This window comes from Rana temporaria, chromosome 2, assembly GCF_905171775.1.
Source record: "Rana temporaria chromosome 2, aRanTem1.1, whole genome shotgun sequence".
Taxonomy (NCBI): Eukaryota; Metazoa; Chordata; class Amphibia; order Anura; family Ranidae; genus Rana; species Rana temporaria.
The window spans coordinates 1305958-1314411 of NC_053490.1; positions in this window are offsets into that span (position 1 = coordinate 1305958).

Genomic DNA, 8454 nt, shown 5'->3' on the forward strand with positions numbered 1-8454 from the left:
ATAATAATATCAGAAACGTTTTTTGTTTTTTTTTTACTTTTTGCCTGAGCATCTATTTTCTTTCTCATAATTTTTTTTAAATTATTATTATTCGTCTTGCCTCAGTAGTATAAAGGTAAAAATAAAAATAAAAAAGTTTTTTTTTCTTTTTATCTTTTTGTCTGAGCATATACGTCTACACCGGAAAAAAATATTAAACAAAAAAATAAATAAAGCAAAAAACAACAATTTTTTTTTTAATTGAGCAGACCTGACGGACCATGGCCCAGATTCAGGTACATCTGCGCGATATTTGCGGGGGAGCAGGGCAACGATTTTGCCCTGCGCCCCCGCAAATATTTTGCGCTGCCCTCGATTCACGGAGCAGTAGCTCCGTAAATTGCGAGGGCGCGCCGGAAAAATTGCCCGGCGTAAGCGCGCGCAATGTAAATGATCCCGCCGGGGGCGGGAATCATTTAAATTAGGCGCGCTCCCGCGCCGAGCGTAGAGCGCATGCTCCGTCGGGAAACTTTCCCGATGTGCATTGCGGCAAATGACGTCGCAAGGACGTCATTTGCTTCAAAGTGAACGTGAATGGCGTCCAGCGCCATTCACGAATCACTTACGCAAACGACGTGAAATTCAAATTTCACGTCGTGGGAGCGGCGGCTATACTTTAGCATTGGCTGCCCCTACTATTAGAAGGGGCAGCCTTGCGCTAAAGTTGCCGTACGGAAACTCCGTACCTGGCTTGCGCGGGGCCCGCGCAAGTTTGTGAATCGGTGTTAGTATGCAATTTGCATACTACACGCTGATCACAATGGGAGCGCCACCTAGCGGCCCCCGCAAGAATGCAGCCTAAAATCTGCGAGGCATAAGAGCCTTATGCCGCGCAGATTTTAGGCTGCAGTCGGCGTAGCGATGTTCCTGAATCAGGAGCATTCGCTACGCCGGAGCAAGTAAGCAATTGCGCCGTGTAACTTATGGTTACACGGGCGCAATTGCTTCTTGAATCTGGGCCCACGTGGTCATTTCTGATAGTGACCTTCGATTATTTCTGTAATTTGGCAATAAAATTGTAATTTAAGACACACGGCTAAAATGCAGAAATGATTCTGGTAGATCGGGGGCGGGGTGTACATGGGCTGAAAATATTAAATCATTTAAAGATTTTCTCATTTTTGCTATGTTTGGCTATTTTAACTTTTCTTTGTAGAGTTTCTCCGGCTCGGAAATAATTGATCGTCTCTTGCAGGACACAATGGTCTAATTATCATCATTGCTCTGCCTCCCTCCTCCCCCGAGGATCCTCCTCACAATTATCCTAACAAGGTGGACATCCCTTTACAGACTCAGTCAGTGTGATGAAGGCTGCGGGGAGGCCGCTGTTTCCTCTGGACAGCGCTCCGTCCCCGCTCACAGCTCTGCATCATTAATTGTCTGATTAGCAGCTCTGCATTATTCTGGGACTCCTCGGGGGCCGTCCCCTAAGGATCCTGTGCTAAGTAAACAGTTTATGGCCAGGAGGACTCTTAGACTTCGGACTTAATTAGGTCTCACAATTACAACTTTTAGCTGATTATCACCGAGTGCGGCGAATCCCCGCAGAGACCGAGATGTCTACATCACCCAGGACAGAAATATTGTTATCATCCATCTCATTATTAACTCCGTGCTGACAGTCTGCAGATTTTATCTACTGTACTGTCAAATCATTTCAAAGTCTATTATAATTAAAATATATATATATCATTAATGCAAATATATTAAAATATTGAAAACATTAAAAATAATATGTAATTATTAATATTATTTTATTGTGTTTTTGAAAGATTTTATTTATATATTTTAATTCTTGATAATATTTTAGTAATAATAATGCAAAATGTCAATTCATTTGAAAGTATATTATACTTCTAAGAAAAACTATAGATATTAATTATATTTGAATATAAATCATGTTTATGTTTTATTTATTTTATTCGTTTTATTTCTTTTATTATATTATTAATTTATTAATAATTATTATATCTAACTCTATCTCTCTATCTATCTATCTATCTATCTATCTATCTATCTATCTATCTATCTATCTATCTATCTATCTATCTATCTATCTATATATCTATCTATCTATTACAGATAGCAAAATGTATATATATTTAAAATAATAATAATATATTAGAAAAAATTATATATATATTTAAAATAATAATTATTATTATTATAATTTATTAACATACATTATTTTATGTGGCAGTGATATCATCGTCCTACTACAAAAAAATATGTTATCTTTTCTTCATTGTGTGTATTATAATATTCTATTTTTCTTTCTTTTATATTATAAATGTATTAATAACTCTATCTATCTATATTTCTATCTATACAAAGATATATATATATATACAATTATTATTTTATTATTTTAAATATGTATTTATTTTTCTATCTATAATATATATATATATATATATATATATATATATATATATATATATATATATATATATATATATATATATATATATATAGATAGAAAAATAAATATATCATTATTATTATTTTAAATATATATTTATGTTTCTATCTATATATATATATATATATATATATATATATATATATATATATATATATATATATGTTATCCATCGTCCTACTCCACACTGGGCCACTAGAGTGCTCAGGAAGATCTGGGGGATACTGCATTATAGTATTCTATTTTTCATTATTTTATATTATACATTTATTAATAACTCCATCTATCTCTATCTATTTGTATATCAAATATATATATATATATAATTATTCTTATTATTTTAAATATATATTTATTTTTCTATCTATAATATATATATTGTTATAGATAGAAAAATAAATATATATTTAAAATAGTAATTATTATTATTATTATTATTATTATTATTACTATTATTATTAATTAACTAACATACATTTTTTATGTGGCAGTGATGTCATCGTCCTACTCCATAAACATATTGTACCTTTTCTTTATTGTGTGCATTATACTTTTCTATTTTTCTTTCTTTTATATTATACATTTATTAATAACTCCATCTATCTTCTCTATATATCTATTTTTATATCTAAAAAAAAAAAATATATATATATATATACACACATATACACACACACATATATATATATATATATAAATATATATAATTATTATTTTATTATTTTAAATATATATTTATTTTTCTATCTATATTATATATATGTTATAGATAGAAAAATAAATATATATTTAAAATAGTAATTATTATTATTATTATTATTATTATTATTATTATTATTATTAATAATAATTAACTAACATACATTTTTTTATGTGGCAGTGATGTCATCGTCCTACTCCATAAACATAATGTACCTTTTCTTTATTGTGTGCATTATACTTTTCTATTTTTTCTTTACACACATTCTATCAAATAGAGAAAAATAAAGATACCATTTCTTGTTGTGTTCTTTACATCAATTTTGGTCACAGTTATGTTTTTTTTTTTTTTTGGCTGTGGAATAAAAACAAAGTCAAATAACACAATTATTTTTTGTATGACATTATATGTAAAATGTCAAATCATTTCAAAGCGTATAATACTAATAAAAACATATTTATTAACACAAAGCAAAGTCCATAAAGACATGGATGAGCGAGTTTGGGGGTGGAGAAACTTGACCGGCCTGCACAGAGTCCTGACCTCAACCCCTTAGGGAACACCTTTGGGATGAATTAGAGCGGAGCCTTCTCATCCAACATCAGTGCCTGACCTCACAAATGCTCTTCTGGAAGAATGATCAAACTCTCCCATAGACACACCCCTAAACCTTGTGGACGGCCTTTCCATAGACACACCCCTAAACCTTGTGGACGGCCTTCCCAGAAGAGGTGAAGGTGTTATATCTGCAAAGGGCGGAGCCAAGTCAATATTGAATCCTCCGGACCAAGACTGGGGGGTCATTAAAGGTCATGGGCCGGATTCAGAAAGAGATACGACGACGTTTCTCCTGATACGCCGTCGTATCTCTGAGTTCTGCCGGTCGTATCTATGCGACTGGTTCATAGAATCAGTTACGCATAGATCTCCCTAAGATCCGACAGGCTGCAATTTCAGGCCGGCCGCTAGGTGGCGCTTCCGTATTTTTACGCAACGAATATGCAAATGAGGATTTACGCCGATTCAAAAACGAACGACCGAGTTTTTAAATTTTACGTTGTTTGCGTAAGTCATTCGCGAATACGGATGGACGTAATTTACGTTCACGTCGATACCAATGACGTCCTTGCGACGTCATTTAGAGCAATGCACACTGGGATATGTACAGGGACGGCGCATGCGCCGTTCGTAAAAAACGTCAATCACGTCAGTTCAACACACATTAACATAAAACACGCCCCCCCCCCTTCCACATTTGAATTACGCGCGCTTACGCCGCAACAGATACGTTACGCCGCCGTAACTAAGGGCGCAAGTTCTTTATGAATAAAGAACTCGCGCCCAAAGTTAGAGCGGCGTAACGTATCTCAGATACGTTACGCCGGGCGGACAGATACGCCAATGTATCTGAATCCAGATGCATGTGTGTGTAAAGGCTGGCGTCCCAATACTTTTGGTGATATAGTGTGAGTGTAAAGGCAGTTCAGTTTTAGTCGTTCTCCAGCAGGTGGCAGCACTGCCTCAGGTGCAGAACGTAGATCATGAATGAGAGCAATGACAGCTTGGCATGCATGGAACTACGTGGACCTTAAAGGGACCCCGTCACCAATAATATATATATACTGTATGCTGGGAAACGCCCACTTGTAGCATTTCTTCTTCTCATTAATATTTTTAATTACTTGGAAAATGCCACGTTCCTGCTGTCATCCACAAGAAGAGATACAGTCGAGGAGATGGAGATCTCGGGTCACTGGGCACACTAGAGCCTCAGGAAGCTGTGGTCATCAGAGTGCATGGAGAGTGCTGGGGTCACTGGAAACACTGAGGCCATTGGAGTGAATAGGGGGTTTGTGGTCACTGAAGACACTGGGGCAACTTAAGACACTAGAACCACGGGATGCTGTACACTAGAAACAGTTGGGGGCCAATGGAAACACTAGATGCCACTGAAACCACAGGAGGCTGGGGCCACTAGAATACCCAGGGAGATCTGGGGGTCACTGGAAGAACTAGAGCCACATTAGTCTGGGGTTACTGGAGAGCACGTGGAGTGCTGGAAACACTGGGGTCACTGGAGTGCCCAGGGAGATCTTAGGGTCACTGGAGGAACTTAAGCCACAATGGTAACACTAGATGCCACTGGAACCACAGCCACTAGAGTGCCCAGGGAGCTATGGGGATCACTGGAGGAACTAGAGTTCTGGGGTCACTGGAGTGCCCGGGGAGCTCTGGGGGTTACAAGAGGAACTAGAGCCACATTAGTCTGGGGTTACTGGAGAGCACATGGAGTGCTGGGGACACTGGGGTCACTGGAGTGCCCAGGGAGATCTGGGGGGTCACTGGAGGAACTAGAGCCACATTAGTCTGGGGTTACTGGAGAGCACGTGGAGTGCTGGGGACACTGGGGTCACTGGAGTGCCCAGGGAGATCTGGGGGGTCACTGGAGGAACTAGAGCCACATTAGTCTGGGGCCACTGGAGAGCATGTGGAGTGGTGGGGACACTGGAAATAGGGGGGTCACTGGAGTGCCCATGGAGATCTGGGGGTTACTGGAGAGCACGTGGAGTGCTGGGGACTCTGGAAACACTGGGGCCACTGTAGTGTCCAGAGAGCTCTGGAGGTTATTGGAGGAACTAGAGCCACATTAGTCTGGGGTTACTGAAGAGCATGTGGAGTAGTGGGAACACTGGTAACACTTTGGCCACTGGAGTGAATAGGGGGCACTGTGGTCACTGAAGACACTAGAGCCATGGGATGCTGGTCACTAGAAACAGTTGGGGCCAATGGTAACACTAGATGCCACTGGAACCACAGGAGTCTGGGGCCACTAGAGTGCCCATGGAGCTCTGGGGGTCACTGGAGGAACTAGAGCCTGGAGAGCACGGGGTTACTGGAGAGCACGTGGAGTGGTGGGACACTGGGGTCACTGGAGTGCCCAGGAAGATCTGGGGGTCACTGGAGTGCCCAGGAAGATCTGGGGGTCACTGGAGGAACTAAAGCCACATTAGTCTGGGGTTACTGAAGAGCATGTGGAGTGCTGGGGGACACTGGGGCCACTAGAGTGCCCAGGGAGATCTGGGGATCATTGGAGGAACTAGAGCCACATTAGTCTTGGCTTACTTGAGAGCATGTGGATTGGTGGGGACACTGGGGCCACTAGAGTAAATAGGGGGCACTGTGGTCCCTGAAGACACTAGAACCATGGGATCACTGGGGTGCCAATGGAGCTCTGGGGGTCACTGGAGGAACTAGAACCAAATTATTCTGTGATAACTGGAGAGCACGTGGAGTGCTGGGAACACTGGGGTCACTGGAGTGCCTAGGAAGATCTGGGGGTCACTGGAGTGCCCAGGAAGATCTGGGGGATACTGGAGTGCCCAGGAGGATCTGGGGGTCACTGGAGGAACTAGAGCCACATTAGTCTGGGGTAACTGGAGAGCACGTGGAGTGCTGGGAATGGGGATGAGCCGAAGACCCCCCTGGTTCGGTTCGCACCAGAACATGCGAACACTGTTAAAGTCTATGGGACACGAACATGAAAAATCAAAAGTGCTAATTTTAAAGGTTAATATGCCATATAAAGTGTTTGGGGACCCGGGTCCTGCCCCAGGGGAGTGTTTGGGGACCCGGCTCCTGCCCCAGGGGAGTGTTTGGGGACCCGGTCCTGCCCCAGGGGAGTGTTTGGGGACCTGGGTCCTTCCCCAGGGGAGTGTGTTTGGGGACCTGGGTCCTTCCCCAGGGGGAGTGTTTGGGGACCCGGGTTCTTCCCAGGGGAGTGTTTGGGGACCCGGGTCCTGCCCCAGGGGAGTGTTTGGGGACCAGGGTTCTTCCCAGGGGAGTGTTTGGGGACCCGGGTTCTTCCCAGGGGAGTGTTTGGGGACCCGGGTCCTTCCCCAGGGGGAGTGTTTGGGGACCAGGGTTCTTCCCAGGGGAGTGTTTGGGGACCCGGGTCCTTCCCCAGGGGGAGTGTTTGGGGACCCGGGTCCTTCCCCAGGGGGAGTGTTTGGGGACCTGGGTCCTGTCCCAGGGGGAGTGTTTGGGGACCCGGGTCCTGCCCCAGGGCACATTTATCGGGGACCCGGGTCCTGCCCCAGGGGGAGTGTTTGGGGACCCGGGTCCTGCCCCAGGGGGAGTGTTTGGGGACCCGGGTCCTGTCCCAGGGGACATGTATCAATGCAAAAAAAGGTTTTAAAAATTGCCGTTTTTTCGGGAGAAGTGAATTTAATAATGCTTAAAGTGAAACAATAAAAGTGAAATATTCCTTTAAATTTCATACCTGGGGGGGTCTATAGTATGCCTGTGAAGTGGCGCATGTTTCCCGTGTTTAGAACTGTCCCTGCACAAAGTGTAAAAAAAAGGAAATTTAATACTACTCGCGGCTATAATAAATTGTCGGGTCCCGGGAATACAGATCAAAGTCATTGAAAAAAACAGCAGCACCAATGCAAAAATAAAAAAATGTGTGGAGGTCCCCCCAAATTCCATATCAGGCCCTTCAGGTCTGATAGGGATATTAAGGGGAACCCCGCACCAAAATTAAAAAAATAAATGCTGTGGGGGTTCCCCCAAAAATCCACACCAGACCCTTATCTGAGCAACGCAACCTGGCAGACCGCAGGAAAAGAGGGGGGAGAGAAAGAGCGCCTCCCCTCCTGAACCGTACCAGGCCACATCCCCTCAACATGAGGAGGATGTCCCCCAGTCTCCACTCCACACGAAACCCTCATGACGTAAGAGGGGGCGGGGTCACCTGCCACATCATAGGGTAAGCCCTGGCTTTCCCTGGCAAGCAGGGGGGAACCGCCCAATGACGTCGGCGGGTGACAGTGCCCCGTGACGTCACGTATTCCGTTTCGTCAGTGCTGCTGACTTCCTGGGTTTGCTTTTTAAATTCATTATAACAAATGTTTGTAATCGTTACGAACAGTTAACAAACATTCAACCCGTCCTGTAAGAAATTCGGATCCGAAATTCGTCAACAAAATTTCGTGTTTCGTAAAATTTGGAAGCAGAGCAATTCGGATTTCGGACGCACTCATTTTTGGATTCGTACGAAACGAACCACACACGTCTAGCATCTATGGACGCGGTGTGTATGACTCAGGAGTGTGCCCGCAAGGTAACCCCCTCGAGAGAGAGCATTCCAGAGGGGGTATCTAATGGGGCGAGAGCCGCCGTGGGACCCCAGAAGAGGAGGATCGGGGCCACTCCGTGCAAAATGAACTGCACAGTGGAGGTAAGTATTTTTTTTTTAAACGGGAACCTTTAGTGTCACTTTCAATGCCACCAA